Below are 20201 nucleotides of genomic sequence, written 5' to 3'. Positions count from 1 at the left end.
AGGACACATCGTGTGATTAATCAATATTTATTGTATGAATGAATGGATGGATGGATGGCTGAATTCATATTTTAATTCTAATTCATTATATCCCAGGAGAAGTTTTTGGCACAGAACATTAACTAGACTAAATCTACCCACTTTCAAATATATTTATCATACTTTTTTGCTATATATTAATAGATTTCAAATACAAAATGAAAACTGTGTTTATATATTAGAAAAAGTGAGTTTAAAAGTAGAGTAATTTTAATCCAACAACTGTTCTACAATTATTTAATTGTCCAATCTTAATATCTAAATAAAAATGAAATAACTAATTCACTTTTTATATTCCTTTAAGTCAAAAGTCATAATTTATTCCTATCCTGTCACGTACCTTTCTGGCAAATACGCTTTGTGTTCTCATTTAGAAACACTGGCAACTTATTTTGAAATAGTCTATTTGTTCCTTGCTAGTTAAATGTGCGAGACACAGAAATAGAACATTATGTGATGGAACAGATGCTGTGGCAATGGTGAGTTTATATGAGGATGCTGATGGCAGATGCCACCTTACAGCATTAGCCAATTAAAAAAAAAAGTATGGGTATTACTATTTACAATTATTCAAAATGAACTGGGCTGTGGGCAACCCCGAATGCACATTCTCACTCTCATATTCTGTAAGTGATCATGTATTATGGGTAGAATAAATATTTCAAGTTAATTGAAAGGGATATAAAAACAAATTTATTTTAAGACAGGTAGCGTGAATCACTTCTGTTAGGTTTCCTCTTAGGGAAGCACTTTATTCTTTATGACAAGAAGAGAGAAACTAAAGACAAATAGAACTTACTTGGAACAGAATTCATTGACAATGGTTAAGTAACTGAAATTTGAGCCAAGCAGAAATACTTCAAAAGAGAAAATAAAAGTTATAATATTGATAAGTAAATTTACTGTATTTTTATTATTATAGAATTATGTTCTATCCTATATTACTAAAAATAAATGGCAATTTTCTTAAATATTTTCATTTAGATAGTTGTAATAAAGGGTTGTTTATTATGAGAGGACTTTGATTTATACATGTTAAATAATCAAATTGAAAATCAGTCAATATATTATTAACTGTAATAACCATGTTGTACAATAGTTAATAATAATGGGTTATATTCATGAAAATTCCTAAAAAAGAAAAGCAGCTCTTAAATGTTCCCATCACAAATAAAGGAGAAGTATGTGAAGTAATGAATATATTGATTTGCTTGATTTAATTATTTCACAATGTCTACATACATCCAAATATGTTGTTATACACTGTAAATATTTTTAGATTTTATTTGTAGGTCATTCCTTGTTAAAACTCAGAGGAAAAATCAGTAAGTATGTGAAGGTCATTTTACAGTCTGTCAGCGTTCAATTTGACCAGGTTTTCTATCTCTAGCACTGATTATTTCACAGTAGAGGTAACTGAAATGAACAAAGTATATTTGCCTTATTCTGTGCCAAATTTGAGTGGGCCTAAACACAGACTCAGAGATGAGAACTTGGGTACAAGTAATATATGGAAGTGCTGATCTAGAATGTACAAGTATGAAAGTAGGGAAAGTGAAGCAGAATATTTGTGTTAATGAAATTACTGCTGTAGGCTATTGTTGATTAACCCTCTGTGGCCCCTTTGGGAAACTAGGTAGAAAAGTCTTCAGAATTGTCCCTGTGAAGGAATGGAGATCTTGCTCTTATTCATTGACCACTTCATTTGCCATGGTTTTAGCATTGCCTGAGGGAAAGACATTAACTCTCTAAAACCTGTGATTTGTCCTTTCTTGAATTCAAGCAAGTCTTGAATTGACAATAGTCCTCAGGCAGACAAGACGGAATGAGGATTTGAGATGAATGGCTACAGCTGAGAGTGTGCTGGTAAGTGTCAAACGAAATTGTTCATGAATTCATTTGTGGATGGGGCATCAACATTGTCTGCTCCAATGACTTTTGTGTTTTTGTGATATGCATCAAAATGACTCCAGGAGTGTGTGTGTGTACATGTGTGTGCGATATATATTGTGCATGCTTGTGTGTATACTTTAATTTTGCTTTAATATAAACATTTCTTGAAAACATGAAATTCATTGCTAGTAAAGTTTTGAGAAATTAATGAGTTCAACACAAATGCTGGTATATGAGAATAGCGATTGATATGTTAATTTTGTGACTATTAACATTTTCTTCTTATTGTAGAAGTAAAATATTGTAGGAAAACTCTTAAAAATAGAGTTATTGGAAATATCATAACTGAACATAAAGGTAGTTTTCCTCATAACTGTTTTTGTTCTGGTGCCTCCTAAATCTTTCTCTACTACTCTGGAGAATTTTCTCTCCGTTAGCATGAATATGATTAAATTTATATTAAGTTAATTTCCTTATAGTTTAGTGTTAAAAAATAGATTTTAATCTACCAATATAAAATTTAGAATTTATTTTTAGGGTCTTTTATTTATTATGAGACACTTCCTTTCCTTCCTTCCTCTTTCTTTCCTTCCTTCTTTCCTTCCTTCCTTCCTTCCTTCCTTCCTTCCTTCCTTCCTTCCTTCCTTCCTCCCTTCCTTTCTTCCTTCCTTTCTCTCCTCCTATTCCTCCTCCTCCTTTTTCTGATTATTCTTCCCAAAGATCAGGGGAAAAAGAGAGAAAAATTTGGATACCCCCCCAAAAAAAAGAATGACTATAGCTTGAGCTGTGTTGAGATCTGCTTTCTGCCATCTCTAGAATACTTGCAGTCTAAGCTCATATGAATGCCACTGAATGAAAGGAAAAGGTCAGGGGAAAGCCAGTGGCTGCCCCTTTGTTCAACTTCCAGTCATACTAATCTGTGTACAGCCTATCACTTGAGGCCTCAAGCTCTTCCTTGAAATTCTCTGCTTTAGTTTCAGTCATTTTCAGTAAAAGAATATTTTCTGAAACTCTTAAGATATATTGAAGCTCAGAGGCAGAGATAAACAGGTAATGCCACTGGGTCTTTTGCAATAATAGATACAAATTTACTATTGGCATTGGGATTTTCTCATATATTTTTCTTTCTTTTTAATATCATTAGTATAAAGTAAAAGTAACAATATTATTTCTATGTTCCTCAGAGTCAATAGTATAATCACCTTTTACAGATCATAGCAGTGGTGCTGAGAACTTAACCTAGGTCCATTGGTTTCCAACAACTGAGCCCTCGAACAGTGACTTCTTAGCTGTAAATCCCAGAATCTTCCATTTCAAATCAATTCTTCAGCAGAAAGAGAACAAAATATAAACTCAAGTGGAGAGAGTACTAAAAGATGCAAGTTTTTTTTTTTTTTTTTTTTTTTTTTTAGAGAATTTATCAATCTAATATGAGCAATTAATTAGTTATGATGGTCCCTACGTTTCACAAAGAAGTTAAAGAGATAAGATTAGACCCATTTTATGGGCTATGGGTAAGGTTCTGCAATCTTTCACTATTATTGCTTTATTTATTATACCAAGGAACATGACAAATATTTGCAATTTGACCTGAACATTTTCACTGTCTTTGCTTTGCTTTTGTTTCTTTCTTTTTAAAAATCTGTGGTTTTTGAATTTCCTTTTGAATATTTGCATCCTTATGTGCAATATAAGAGGACACTTATATGCACAAGAGTTATCTCTTGTGGGTCTCACTATTATTATCATCAAAATGCCTGAAATTACCTATGAGGGAACCTTATAAAGTAAATGATAAAGAAATAATTTAATGTTATATGTTCAGTGACCTTCTCTGGGAATATATGCTGGAACCATAGTAAGACATTGGGCAGGAAGAACAATAAAAATATTTAGATTGGAAGTAAAAGTGCTAATCTACTTGTCAGAAAGGTCATGTCTATAGCCAACAACTGTTCAAACAGAAGCTTTAAAGTGAGGTTCAGCAAACTTTTCTGTAAGGAGCCAGATAACAAATATCTCTGGCTTTGTAGTCCATATGGTCGACATTGCAACTACTCGAGTCTGCCATTGTAGCACGCAAACAGCCATAGACCATATGTGAGTGAATGGTGTGGCTGTGTTCCAAAAGCCTTATTTACAAAAACAAGGGAAGTGTTAGACTCCTTCAGATCTTGGTGTGCCAGTCCTTGCTTTACACAATTAAGATGACTGTGAACTCTATTTCAAATAGGAGTGAGAGCCTGAAAGGTGGGCACACCATTGTAGTAAGATGGTCAAATTGCCTAGGCAGGGGCAATTTAGATACCTAGACATCATAATTTTGAGTGAGTTATCAATTTATTCAGGCAGGATTTTTATGTCTTAGATTAAAATGGTAGGTTGGAATTTAGGGTTAGATTCTACCCCACTGATACAAAATGATCCAAATAAAAATTTCATGACAAGGATAAAGACCATGAACTTACTAGAACACACTAAGCACATCTGTTTGTAGCAGCAAGATTTATTTCAGATCTCACCTGTTGCTAGCATCATATATTACTCTAACATACTTGCTCAATCTGCTGTTCCATGGAAAAAATAATTGGTTGAGAACTAGTCAGAGGAATCTTTGTAATTTCTTTAAGGACAAAAGTAATGTTGCTGTTGTGTTCTCAGACTATATATATATATATACACACACACAACAGTGCCTGGAACACAATAGACATTTAATGATCATTCCTCGTGTACCTAGAACCTGATACCTATTAAATATTTTTCTAGTAGAAGTTTGTAAATTAATACTACAGGATTTTTAGCATTTATTATTTTACAATATTATATATAAAATTTTACTGATAGACAGTATCTTCCAGTTCTTTATACTATCCTTTCCCACTTTAATTCAAAAGCATATTAAATTATATTTTATATTACAAAATTTAATTTCAAGAGTTACAGTTATAAAAATAATCCAGTTGATCAAAGATATGGAGCTATTGCCTAATGACTGACATTACAGTATAGTGTGAATACAGAAATTTAAATTTTCATTTCCTCCTGTCACTCCCTCTTAAGATATTTTAGGGTCACCCTCCATGAGGTAGCAGATTGATTAGCTTCTACTTTCAACCCTGCCTCAGAGTGGAAATTAGTCAGATCTGTTGAAGGAATTCCTGAGCAGAAAAAAATATCTTTCTAGGACATTACAGAGCAATTGAGTATTTAAAGAGTCATTCAAAGAAGAACCTTCAGTAAGCATTAGAGTAAGCAACTTTACCTATATTTTTAAAAAAGAGCTGAGTCAACTCAGGCAAAAGAAAATGAATATGTCATTTTTAAAGAGTCTCAATATAACAGAATGAAACATGTGTCACTAATCCACCTTGCCAGCTTATATGCTGTTTAGAGTGAAAGACTCTCAGTAATGACATTAATTATTACTAAATGTTACTAGATCAGTGTTGTAGAGAATATAAACAGCAGTATTTATAGACTCTTGGTAAAATGTATTTTAACTTTTTAAAGAAATTGTAGAGTTGGCTATCTTTTCTAACACAACATATTGTAGAACTGTCATTTAATATTTTTTAGAACAAGCTAGAACAATTATTCTTCCTGAAGTGGCACATGTTCATTTTCTGTATTTTCCTCATCTTTACCACCTGCTAGTAGTGTTTCAGGCAACAAAACAGCAGTGTTCTCACCAGAGAGTATAGCCTCCTCCAAAATGGTAGCAATCCCAAAGATTCACAATAAAACAAAACCTTTAAGACTATGATAAATGGTTTTTATTTCTTTTTTAAAAAACAATTCTTCCTTTATTCTTTAATCTTTAAACACTGAGTTGAAATGGATGATTGAAAATCTTATTTGGGGTATATGTTATATACATAAGAGTGTAAATTTTAAGAGTTGAATTAGATTACTCAGTCTACCTTTTTCTTTCAGTTTATTTTTAGTGATATACATTTGTAGAAGCAGTTATCTGCCATCCCAAAATTAATTCTCATTTTCTTGCATTATTTTATAGTGACTACTTTCTAAATATTTTATCCTTTAGTGAACAAATGGTCTTTCTTTCCAGTTAGAAAGTGATCCTCAATAATAATCATGTTCTTTTCTTTAACCAAAATCTTGTTTCAATTATGACATTTTGTTGTTATGTAAAAATTCTGAAGAAATAAAAGCAACAAATATTAAATAATAATTTTGTTTCAACAACATATTTAGAATACTGAATGACCCTGTTTAAACAATATATCTAGAATGTGTTATTGGTAGAAAATGTCTTCATGAACTTTTCAATGGTTGATTTTTATATGTATTGTACATTTTGTACCTTAAAGGAACATTAAACTTTTAATACAATTGAGAGAGAGGAAAATGAAATGTTTTAATCAAAATATAAAATAATTTATTTTATATTGCTTCTTATAGTAGTAAGAAAATCAATGAAATTAATGATTAAACAGTTCAGAAGAACTAAATGTTATTAATATCCACTTATAAGAAATAAATGTGATGACAGATTAGGTTGAGTAGGATGTTATTCACTTACAATTTTAAAAATAAAGCTGTGTAGGTGGGCTTTATTATTTTATAACAATTTCACTAAAAGGAAGTAGAGACTTGACTGGCTAAAAATGTAAAAAATTACATGATAGTGCTTTCATATTTTTGAAATGAGAAATAGTCACAAAAGGGTATTTACAAGAGCAACCCAGTGTCCTCATATACAATTTATAAGTTATCACACTTATTTGTAAAATATAAGAATAAACTACAAAACGGATGACATAATTTACCTGATAATTGTTCAATTTAATTGAATAAATTCATGTAAGCACTTCTGAAACATATTATGTTAAGTTTTGGGTATATAAAAGTAAATTTTAAAATGCTTGACTTCAAGGAATTCACAATATATTATCAAGATAGACAAGTTAAACCAACTATTTCAATAAAGTGTGATACATTTCCGAAAGGAAAGAATACAATATCCTAAAAATCCACAAAACTGGTGGCCCAAGCTCAACTTATGGTAGTAGTGAAAAAGTTTGGGAAAATTTTCGAAAGCAAATCAACTGAATAAAGTATTAAAGAGTAAATGACATTAATTCAAGCAAAGAGGTTAGGCAGAAATATTCTATTCCATACCAAAAAAATGTTTCTCAACTAAATGCTGACATATATAGATCTATTAAATCATACGCATAGCATGTAGGTTTTTTAAAAAAGACAGATGGTTAGCACCACTAGTATTAACCTGTGGTCTTATGTCTTTCACAAGATTTTTGAAATTAGGAGCACTCAACAGATGTGGGAGATAAGAAAAGAATTGTGAGATATTACTGACAAATTAGGATTGTTACTTATTTTTTTTTAATTTATCCTGTTAACTTCCCAAAATTATGTAATACATTTCACATAGAAATAAATATTTGAAAAGGTCAATGGAGTTTAAGCTGTTGTTGTTTAGCTCAAATAACCCTCTTACAGAGAGAAATGGTAAAGTAGAAAATAAAAAAAAGTTTGGGTGCCATGTAGAGTGATGAAAGCTAGCAGAAGCTGAAGAGGAGTCTGCTTTTAAATAGAAACTAAAACAAGTATGATATGTGAATTTACAGATTTTTGTCGGAAGGTACCCTCCAATGGAGTACTGTTACTGCAGTAGAAAACCATGGACTTATTAGCTTAAGAGTTTGGTAGTGGGAAAGCAGTCAGAAATGTAGAGAGAAATATCTGGAAAAGAAGGAGTTGTATAAGAGATGAAAGACCCCAAAATGTATAAAAAGTGCACAAATCTTGATAAAACATTTAATTTTAATAATGAATGAAAAAGAGCATAGGGTCCTGATCAAAACCTAGCTGCTCAAAACTGAAAAATCTGAGTGAAGATTTTAGTTGTTTCTCACAAAGGGGAAACAGTTTATTATAACAAAATCCAGTGTTTGTATAATGTACAATTTGTAATGTTGAATCAAATATCACTAGAATGAAAAAAAATTAAAATATGACATTTGCACAGAGAAAAAATGCAATCAATAGAAAACTTTCCTAAAATTGTCAAGATATTATTATCAGCAATAGCAGAGTTTTTATTAAAATATACTTCATGATTTAATGGAAAATATGATTAATAAACTAATGAGAAATAGCAACGGATTAAAACTAAAAAAAAAAAAACAAAATCAAAGCAATGAAACTAAAAATACATCTGAAATGAAAATTTCATTGCATGAAATTGATAAAAGATAGGAGGTAGCAAAATAAAAAACATGAATGAACTTGAATGCAGATCAATTAAAATGTTGAATGTGAATAAAGAGGTAAATATTAAGTGCTCTGACATATGTGTAATTGGAGTTTGATAGGAGAGGGTAGAGACAATGGGGCAGAAAAATACTTGAATATATTAAACAGAAAAAAGCAAAAATTTGGAGGAAAAGCATCAAACTATAGATACAAACACCTCAACAAACCATGTCGTTGTAAACCATAGATATCAAAAGATAAAGAATACCTAAAGGGGTTCAGACATAAATGACACATTACAAACACAACTATTCAAATAATAGCTGATTTCTCATAGGAAAAACATGATGGTTAGAGTACAGTAGAACCATGACCCTAATGTGCTGAGAGAAAACAGAAGGAAAATAAGAGACAATTTAGGCAAACCAAAATCAAGATCATTCATTGCATTGAGACTTATGTACAGAATATGCTGAAGGAAGTAACTCAGGATGAAGGAAATTACACTAGATTATAGCTTTATTACACATAAAGGGGTACAGGTGTAAACTGTTAATATAAAAGACTAATATTTCTTCAAGTAAAATAGAATAAAAAGGACTAGATGTATAATCTCATTTGAAACAACCAAAAATTGAGACGAAATAAATGAAACAATGAATCACATTCAGCAATGCAGAAGTGATCCTTTAGAGATGGTAAAGAAATAAAATGAACTATACAATTGCCTCTGCTTACTGTCTGAGAATGTAACTCAGGCAGAACTCAGCTATCTTGTTGAGGAGATAGATCTGAGAGCTCAGGTAATCCAAGGCAGCTAAGGTTCATAGTACAGAGTATGAGAGAAGAGAGGGGCATACACATGCACACACACTCCCCAACCCCTAAACACACACCCCACAGACGGCTCCAGAGTTCTGCAAAAGATTAGCAAAATACTAATTAATGAATACATGTATGAAAAATATCTATTTCTAGTAACCAAAAAATGACTAGAAATAACAATCCTCAAAGCTCAGGTTGAGAAATAGTGCCTGTTCTCAAAAGACAAAGTGGAGTACTTCTGAATTTATGAAGTTGCAGGTGGAGTACTAAGAAAAGTTTTCCTCAGTAGTTTGTAAAATTAATATGAAAAACTACTCCACTCCTTTCCACCTAGTAAAGTTAGAAGTCAATATCCACAATGGTCAAATCATTTCCAGGTAAGTTAATTGTGCCCTGGGAGAACGCTAAAAATTATTCATAGGAATACAAAAAAATATCTAGACCAAGCAAGGACAAATCCAAAACGCACCTAACCAAGCAAGGACAAATCCAAAACGCACCTATCACCCAATAGAAAATTACCATGCACTCAAGAAGCAGAATATTCTGCCTGTAACTAAAAGAAAACAAAATCTATCAAAATCATCCTAGAAATAATGCAGATGATAGAGTTGGATATTTAATGCATAACAACAGAAAATATCACAAATGAAATACAGAATAAAAAAGACAGAGAAAAAATCAGGGAATTATCAATGTGGGTGATAAAATTTCTAATGAAATATATAAATTTCCTGGAATAAATAATATGTTTTTATATTGATAAAGGGCCAATTTCTCAGAAGGATATGACAGTCTTATTTTTTTTTCACTTCTAATCCAACTTAAAAATTAATGAAGAAAAAACTTCCAAGAGAAATAAAGGAATCCGCAAATAAAGTTAGAGCTCTTAACACTCTGTCTCAATAGTTTATAAAAGATTTATAATATCAGTAAAGGTATAGAACATTATCAGCCAACTTGACCTAAAGGACATTTATACAACAGTCCACCCTATTACAAAAGAATACACATTCTTTTTAAGTGTTTATAGAACATTTACAAAGATAAAACATAATCTATTAGCAAACATATTTCAATACATGTAAAAATGATTTAGGCCATACAAAGCAAATGTCTGTCCATGAATGAACTAAATACTAAAGATATATGGAAAATCTCCAAATATTTTGAAACCAAATAACACATATATATGTTATCTATGGGCCAAAGAAGAAATGTAAATTAATATTAGAAAGTATTTTGAGCTGAATGAAAATGTAAACAAAATATGTCAAAACATATGGGATGCTGTCAAAGAAAAAATTAGAGGGAAATAATAAGGGGGAATTCTCAAATTAGAAAATAAGTAATTTTCAAATCTGAAACTTCAGCTTCTGCTTTAAGACACTAACAAAAGAAGATCAATTTAAAGCCAACGTATGCAGGAAAAAATAAGGTCAGAGCAGAAATCAAATAATTTAACATTAGAAAAAATAAGTAAATGAAGCCAAAAACTGATTGTATGAAAGATAAATAAAAATAATAATCATCTAGCTAGGCTGATCAGCCCCCAAAATGAAGAAATTACAAGTTGCTGGTATCAGATGTGAGTGAGATGCTATCACTTGAAATTCTAAACATAATAAAGAGATAAGGCAACATAAACAACTTTAGGTAAGTGAATTTGACCACTTAGTTTATGTCTTTAAAATACATAAACTAAAAAACGTTCTCCCAAGAAAAACTTTATAACTCTGAAAGACATTGAGTTTTTAATTAAAAACTTTTGCAGAATAATACACAATATTTTCACTTGGAGAATTATACTAAACATTAAGCAATAAATAATATCATTTTTAAAAATAAAATTTTCCAGAAAATTTAAGAGAAATGATATACTCTATGTTGTTCTGTAAAACTATAATAGCATTTCTCTGATGCACAAATCAGAAAAATGTTGCACAAGGAAAGAAAACCATGAACCAATGTTACTTGGAACCCAAATGCTAAAGTTTTAAACATGAGTTTAGCAAACATAATACAGCAAATATAAAAAGGTTAATATATAATGTGTAAGTAAGATTAATTCGCAGAAAGGTTAATTTAACGATTAGAAATCAAACAACATAATTCACCACACTAAAAGGCAAACACTAGCAACAGTGACATATAATCTTTTCAACAGATGGAAAAAATGTCTGATAAAATTCAACGTCTATTTAAAAAAAAAAAAAAAAAAAAAAAAAAAAAAAAAAAAAAAAAAACTTTCGGCAAGGTAAGAGTAGAAGGAATCTTCTTCAGCCTGATAAGGGGTAGCTACCAATAACCAAAGCTAACGTTATATCTCATAGTGAACGACTGAATATTTCCCAATAAGACAAAAAAGAATCCAAGTGTATCCACTGTTAGCACTTCTATTGACCATTGTACTAGAGATTTTCGTTAGTGCAATATGATAAGAAAAAAATAAAACACATTCATATTAGAAAATAAGTAAATCTATGTTTGCAGATGACATAATCATCTCCAGAGATAATTTTATGGACCACACACAAAAAAACTTCCGGCTGGGCAACGTGACTCATGCCTGTAATCCCAGCACTTTGGGAGGCCAAGGTTAGTCGAGACCAGCCTGGACAACATGGCGAAAACTCCTCTCTAATAAGAATACAAAAAATTAGCTGGGTGTGGTGGTGTTCCTGTAGCCTCAGCTACTCTACTCTGGAAGCTAAGGTGGAAGAATCACCTTAGCACCGGAAGTCGAGGCTTCAGTAAGTCAAGATTATGCCACTGCACTCTAGCCTCAGCAATAGGAGTGAGGTCACGTCTAAAAGGAAAAAAAAAAAAAAAAGCTTCTAATATAAATCAGTTTATCAAGATTGCAGAATATCACCAGATGAAAGACAAAAATCAATTACTTATCTAACTAATATGAATAAATAGTAGTCAGATAAAATTAAATGTTACAATAGCATCAAAATATGAACCGATTGACAAATCTGGAAAAATATTTTCAAAACCCATAGTTTGGAAATTTAAAAACACTATTGACAAAAGTTAAAGAATTAAATAAATGGACAGGTATATTATGTTTGTAAGTCTGAAGACTCAATATACCAAGACATAATTTCTCATCTACTGGATTTATGTAGTTAATATTATCTCAATTAAAATACCATTAGTGACTGTTGTAGATATTGATAAGCTGATTCTAAAATTAGTATGGAAATGCAAAGTACCAGAATAACAAAAATAACCTTGAAAAAGAAAACCAAATTGGAAAGATTTACACTATCTGACTTCCAGATTCAATATAAAGCTATGTTCATCGAAGCAGTATGGTGTTAACACCAAGGTAGGCAAATAGATAATTGAACAAAAGAGAGTCCAAAAATTGACCCTAATATATGTGTTCAATATGTAATGATTTTCAACAAAGGTGTAAAGCTAATTCAGTAAAGAAAAGTAGTGTTTTAACAGATGATGCTGAAAATAATTAATATCTGTACGCCAAAAAATTATATTTTATAAGCCATGCATAAAAACTAGCTGAAAATGAAACACCGGTCTAAATACAAAATATATGACTATAAAACTTCGTGAACTAAACAGGGAAAAATATGTGATCATGGGTTTGTCAAATATTTTTAGGAAACTGAATCAAGAATTAACTTATAAAAATAAAATAAATTGAACAAAATAAAGAAATTTTGCTCTTTGAATGAAATGAAGAGAATAAAGCAAGGAAACAGATTGTGAGAAATTATTACCGAGTCATTTATCTGATAAAGTTTTTACCACAGAATATATAAAGTTCTCTCAAAATTCAGTAAAGAAAAATAAACACAAATAAAAATTTTTAAAAAATGTCCAAAAGATTTGGACACTTTACCAATGAAATGAAATAGATGGCAAATAAGCAAATGAAAAGATTCTAAGCATCATTAGTTGGTAAAAGAATAAAACTTAAAACCACAATGAAATACTATTATCCAATTACTGAAATGTCTAAAATTGAAAAAAAAAAAAAAAAAACACTGAATATAAGTGATAGTGAAGATGCAGAGCAATTGAAAAGAAGATGTAGACCAAGTGAAACTTTCATACATTGCTAATAGAAATATAAAATGGTATGATCACTTTGGAAAACATCTTAGAACCAAAATGCCCATCAAAAGTTGAACAAACAATTTGTGAGATATCCATACAATTGAATACTATTTGGTAATATAAAATAATAAGCAACTAATATAAAGAAAAACCAGGATAAATGTTAAAATAATTATGCTTACTGAGAAGCCTGATAAAATAGTAAATCCTGTATGAATCCATTGATACAGTATTTAAAAATGGATACTAAACTGTTAATATGTCAAAATGCAAATCAGAATGCAGAATATTTGACTGTTTAGGAATAGCTACAAATGTGAGGGAAGAATTACAAAGAAGAGAAAGGAAACATTGATTTAATCATTCAATGGAGATATATATTTACACACACACACACACACATATATATATGTCAAAGGAAACACTGGTGTCAAAGGAAACGTTGGTTTAATCATTCAATGGAGATACGTGTGTGTGTGTGTGTGTATATATATATATATGTCAAAACTTATCAGATTCTACACCTTAAATATGTAGCTTGTTGTGTGTCAATTATGCCTCAATAAAGGTGTTTTAAACAAAAGACTAAGAATATATTTTTAAATTTCTTTAAAAGCATATGGCTATTAAAAGTATAAATAAATAAATAAATAAATAAATAAATAAATAAATAAATACATTTGTCAGACATAAATAAAACTATTGTGGGCTTCACAAAATATGTAGACATAACACATATGATATAAAAAACAATAGAAAATGCAGAATTATACTGCTGCAAGGTGTCTAAATGTCACACAGACCAATGTAATTTTAACTCTATAAATACTCTCTATATGCACTGTGATATGCAAAAGGAATAATTTTAAATCTAAATATACACTATGATATGTTTAAAGGTATATTGTAACCCCTAGTGCATGGAAAAATGCAAATCAGTACAGGGAAAAAGCTCAAGAGAAGACGGTATTAAGAAGAGACAGCAAAACTAATGACATTGATTTGAGAATCCAGAAATATACCCATGATTATATGGCTTTTTTAAACAATGGTGCTGGGTCCACTGAACATACCCATATAAAAACAAAATGAAACATAGCATCCACTGTACACAATATACAAATTATTTCAAGGTGGATAATAAACCTAACTTTAAAAACTAAAGCTACAAAGCTACAAAGCTTTGTTTCTTTTCAGAAACACTACAAGAGTATTTCCATGGCTTACCTAACCAGTCAGTAAAGAAATGCAAATTAAAATCACAATGAGAGACTATTAGACCCCCATCAGAAAGGATACACTTAGAAAGCTGACAACACTTGAATGTCAGTGTTGATGTGAAGACAACAAAACTCTCATTCACTGCTGACAGGATTGTAAATGATACAATCACTTTGGAAATCAAGGATTGGAAGTTCTTACAAAGATAAATATTTGATCCTCCAATGTCACTTCCAGGTATTTAACCGAAAAAAATTTTGTATCTTTGTCAATAGAATGATGTGTGTGCGAATGTTCAGAATAGCTTCATTCATAACAGCCAAAGCTATAAATAACTCATATGTCAATCATCAGGAGAATGAATAATTGATGTGTGATTTATTGATATAATTAATCAATATTATGCAGAACTCCCCTTCCTAAAATCAAAGGACAATAGATTACTCATTCATACAACAACATGGATGAAATGTAGAGATTATCTCAGGCAACTAAGCTGGAAATAAAAAAGTACACACTTTAGGAAGCCATGTACATGAAGTTTTATAATATGTAAAACTGTCTCTTGGGAAAAAAAAAAAAAAAAGAACTATGGCTGTCTCCGGACTCAAGGGCAAGTGACTGTCAAGGGATTTAAGGAAGTATTTGAGGTGATGAAAATAGTCTATATCTTTATAGGAAATGTTGGCTATATGCTGCTCATTTACCAAAATCATACATTTAATATCTGTGTATTTTATTTATGCAAATTTTGTTTGAAAATTTGAGTGAGAGAGTGAGGAGTGGGTAGAAATATAAATTAAACAAGGATGATGATCATGAATGTTGATTGTTTTGGGAGCTGAGCGACGGAGGTACGAGGATTCATTATACTCTTTTGTTCACTTTGAATATGTTTGAAATTTTTTATGTTAAAATGTTTAAAAAGAATAGAGCATACAAGTTCCTTAATGGACAGCATGTTTATTTGTGTGGAGTAGTGAGTGGAAGTGATAACTATTGTCTAAAATCAAGGCTGAGAAAAGATACCTTACAGACGACAAAATTGAAAACCTTAGGAAAAAAAGATGGTGCAAAATTTTTAGCTATTATTTAGTACATTATACTAACCAAGAGGAGTATCAAGAGTGTGGGAAAGAAAGCATATACATTTATATATTTGGGATACCCAGGTTCAAATTTGTATTCCTTTTTTTAACTTTGTTAGTTTGTGCCAATTATTTTTCCGAACTTCAGTATATTCGACTCTAAGATTAATTATCTCTACCTCAAAAGCTGGAAATAAAAATTTGACAAGTGTAACTGATTGCAACCAGTTGTATACTGTACAAAATTTAGGACGTATCAAAGGAAGTGTTGTTGTAGTTATTCCCTAGATTACCCTTCAATCGTATCCCCAGTTTTATTAAAGAAGCCATAAGAAATTAGGATTTGCATTAAATTATGTGAATTTGTCCATATATGCTTCTAGTCTTCGAAAACGAAGATTGAAGTTAGATAAGATGAACATGGTGGAAAGAAAATTGCATTTATAGTCAGACTGGAGCTGTCTTACTAATCACTCTGCAGCTTTGGGTAAAACTTATTTCCTCCTCTATGAAAGGAATGTAATAACTAAATTTCAAGATTAGATGAAATACAGCATATAAAGTTCCTTGAATGTTTTGTATATAACTGGCACTAAAAAAGTAACCCACTTCTTTGTTAACATACACACAACAGAAAGCCTTACTTTGCTACTTTATTATTTGTAACATAGCCAAAGTCTAGAGTGAAAGTGAAATATCAAAGACTAATCTGTGTAAAGAGTTTTCAATTGAGAAACTGAATCTTACAGTTCTGTGAGAATCAAGGATATATATTTGTGATTTTGAATAGATGAAACTTTCCTTCACCAATACGTAGGGAGGAATACTTTCTGTTAGTTCTTAGGGCACTAAATCTGAGGAGTCAGGATAAATAATTTTGCAAGCATAGTGACTCACACAGCTTAACTACAGCAGAAGCAGCAAAGCTACCTGTAATTTAAGGAGATTTATATGATCGAGCATATTTAGCAAAACTGGAGTCCAAGTGTGAAGAAATTTGCTCTGATCTTGAAGGCTGCAATTCTGAATAGTTGAGTAATGTTATCAAAGCAGCACATAAGGAAGATAGCTTCTGAACTATCATTTAGGATTAAGCTGGGAGGAAGACTTAAATTTGTGAGAAGAATAACATTATGTCATGTGTTGATACAATTTGTGACATCTTAAATAATAGAATTTAGTTTTATCTTTTATAATAGATACACAGCAATACGAGATTCATTATTTAGCCATACTTTTTCATACTTTTTTGAACAGAAACTCTAATATCTGGAACATTTTTGGCTAATCTATATTTAAAATATATTACTTGTCACTTTTTGCAACATGAAAAATAGATATCTTAACATAAAATTATAATGACTTGAGTAACCTGAACTGAAATTTCTTTGGAGGTGTCAACATCCAGTTGCCTTAGTCTACATAGACTGTCATAACAAGATACTATAGAGTGGTGGCTTATGAAAAATGGACATTTATTTCTCACAACTCGAGGAGCTTTGAAGTCCAAGATTAAGGTGCCAGCAGATGCGATGTCTGATGAGGGATCATTTCCTCACAGAGAGTCATCTTCTCACTATAATGTCACATGATGGAAGGGGCAAAGGATTCCACCGAATTCTCTTTCATAAGGACACTAATGCTGTTTATGAGGGCTCTTCCCTCCCAATACCATCACCTTGGATGTTAGGATTCCCACAGCATTTATAACTGTTCAATTCCTTACTTTTCTCAAAATGAGACTCCAAAAAGCATAATGTTGTATTATTTAAATAAATTATTTAAACAATTACCAAATACAGATATAACAGTAGAGAAACAGAACATGAAGTGTCTTGCAAGGTAGAAGAGGAGCTCTAGGTTTTCCTTATCTTTAGGGTCATAAAAAAGAGAGGCAATGTGACTCATATTTAAAGCATGCACATATACACATGCACCACATGCCACACAATATGAAGAACAATATATAAAACATTAAAACAAAACCAATGCAATTTCATTTCTGTGTTGGACATTATCAGAATTACAGTTAGAAAAGAAGATAAAATCATAGCTATTTTCTGTAAGTTTTAATTAAATTAAAAATGAGCATTGTCATAATTGTCTCAAATGAATTTTTAAATGCTCATCTGTTACTTTCTGTCAATTTCAAAATAACTAGTTTATTCACCATCCTAAAAATACCTCAAACTACTTTTTCAAGGCTCCGATTTTTTTGCTAATGTTTATTTATTAAAGACACATTATCACGGGATGTATTTTATTTATTTATTTTTTTTGAAACAGTCTCTATGTTGCTCACACTGGTCTCAAATTCCTGGACTCAAGCAATCCTCATTATCAGGGGACTTTAATTTGAAGATATTGTTTGTAACCTCAAATTGCTCACAATCTATGACAACTAATTAAAAATTTCCCCACCAAATACATATATATATTATATATATATATATCCATATACATAAAATATATACAAATACATATAAAGAGATAGAGATATGTATTCCCCAGACAAAATAAGCCCAGGCCCTAATGCCTTGACTGGTGAATTATATCGAACATTTAAGAAGTAAATAAGACTAATCCTTCACAAAGTACTGAGAAAGAGGGAATGCTTTCTAACTCATTCCATAAGGACAGTTTCACCCTAATGCAAAAGCTAGACCAAAACATAACTAAATAAAATTAAAAAGCAACATAAAATAACAACCAGATCAGTCCCTTTCCTGAATATAGACGTGAAAATCCTCAACAAAGTAATCATGAATAAAGTTTAGTAATACAAAAAAAAATTATCAATCTGACCAATTGAGGCTTATTGTAAAAATGCAAGGTTGGTTTCATTTTTGGAACTCAATTATTATAATATACCCAAGACATTCTCAATAGACTTAGAAAGAACACTGAACAAAATTCAATAGCCATTCATGAATCCCCAACAAATTAGAAATTAAAAGAGAGTTAATTAATCTCTCAAAGGGTATGTATGAAACCTCTGCAACAAATATTAGTCTTAATGGTAAAAAACTGTCTTACCTGTAAGACTAAGAAAAAAAGATGTCTACACTTGTTACCTTTTTTTCAAAATTGTACTGAGGGTTCTAATAATCATTGAATTGTATACTTACATGCAGTCAAATGTATGGTATGTCAATTTACCTTAATAAAGCTGTTAAAATATTTAAGACAAGTAGGAAAATTAGTTTACTCTTTTTAATTCACTCTATTTGAATCTCCTGTTCAGAACATGAGAGGATTAAAAATGCAGGAATTTAAACTTCATGTAAAATGGGGAAAACAGAAGCTCAATTTCTCATGCTCAGATACTGTAGGCAGAAAGGTGTTAATTTATTAATTATTGTAAACACTAAAATTTACTGTAATTATGGTCAAATTTATTTGCCTCTTTTGCTGACAATATGTCAATAAGCTGATTCAAACTGCAAATCAAATTAATTTCTTATCTATAAGGCAAAAACTTTCAGAAAGGATTTCCATGTTTATATGCCATATTACATATCTCTATAGGTTAAAAAAACTTATATTCTGACAAAATTAATTTTAAAATGTAGCTATAAATTTTATCATTATCCATTTTAGACATTTGTCTGTAGCTTAATGAATATCCTTATCACACGTTATTAGAGTAATATGTGTAAGCTATTGTTCTAAAAGGAGGGAAGAAAAATGACATTTAACCATCAAGGAATGCAAAATAAAGCATTCAAATATTTCCCTCTGTGAAAGTATTTAAATAATAAAGAATTTGTAAATTTAAATGATTTACATATATAATTATTATGTATTAGCCACATCAAGGATTTTGGTGGGGGAACAACATGTAAAACTTTTATGTTGTTTTCATATTTCAACTGATAATCTTTCAATATCAAATTAACAATGAATAAAAACATCTACACTAAGAAAAGAATAAAAAGGCTGGTAAATACAATAATAATAAGTATTATGAAAAACGTTCAGGATATTTTTAATCCAAGTTGAAAATATCGAATTAATTTGTGTTTTGCAAATCTCCCCCAGTAATATACCTCATAAATTAAATTCTTCATTCATTCATTACTAATATAATCTATTTGAAGGCAGGCTGAGATTCTAATATATTTGAACAACACATACTCCAGCATATTGAAGGATGCCGATGGACATTACCATTAGTTTGAAGTGTACAAAGACTGGCTACACTGTCTTCCATATATTCAAATTGCATTTGAATAAATGCATAAACTTATTTGAAGTTATTCATTAACATGGTTTCCCTCCAAATTTTATTCTTTTTGCATCATATTTGATGGATTAGATTCCAGAGTGCCACTGCAACATTTTTATGTGGTGACAGTAAGTATTTCCACTTTCATTTATTTCATGAGAATTATGTGCTTATTATTTGCCAGTAGTATATTATTGGACTCCTTTCTGTATGCCAAATGAAGACTTCACCTTGTTATACTCTACATTATGAATTTATTAAAACATTGCTAATTAATTAATATAAGCACTGATAACCCCAATTATTATTATTGTGTATTTACAATTTGCTAGGTTTCCTATTGAAAAATTTTACATATGTTTCCATATATAATGCTTACAAAAAATCCCTGAGACAGTGCTTTTTACTTTAGCTTTGTGAGTGAAGAAATGAAGTCTATGAGATTTCAGTAACTTGTTCAATGTCAACACAGGTAACATTTAAACTTAGCTCTACTGGATAACAAAAGCATGCTTCTACTGCTATTCCACTTTCCTTCAAAGCAAATTAAAGGTGAATAGATAATAATTTCC

Source organism: Piliocolobus tephrosceles, chromosome 3 (assembly GCF_002776525.5).
Source record: "Piliocolobus tephrosceles isolate RC106 chromosome 3, ASM277652v3, whole genome shotgun sequence".
In the NCBI taxonomy this organism is placed as follows: domain Eukaryota; kingdom Metazoa; phylum Chordata; class Mammalia; order Primates; family Cercopithecidae; genus Piliocolobus; species Piliocolobus tephrosceles.
The sequence above is the reverse complement of the archived record's forward strand: the minus strand, read 5'-3'. Positions refer to the sequence as shown.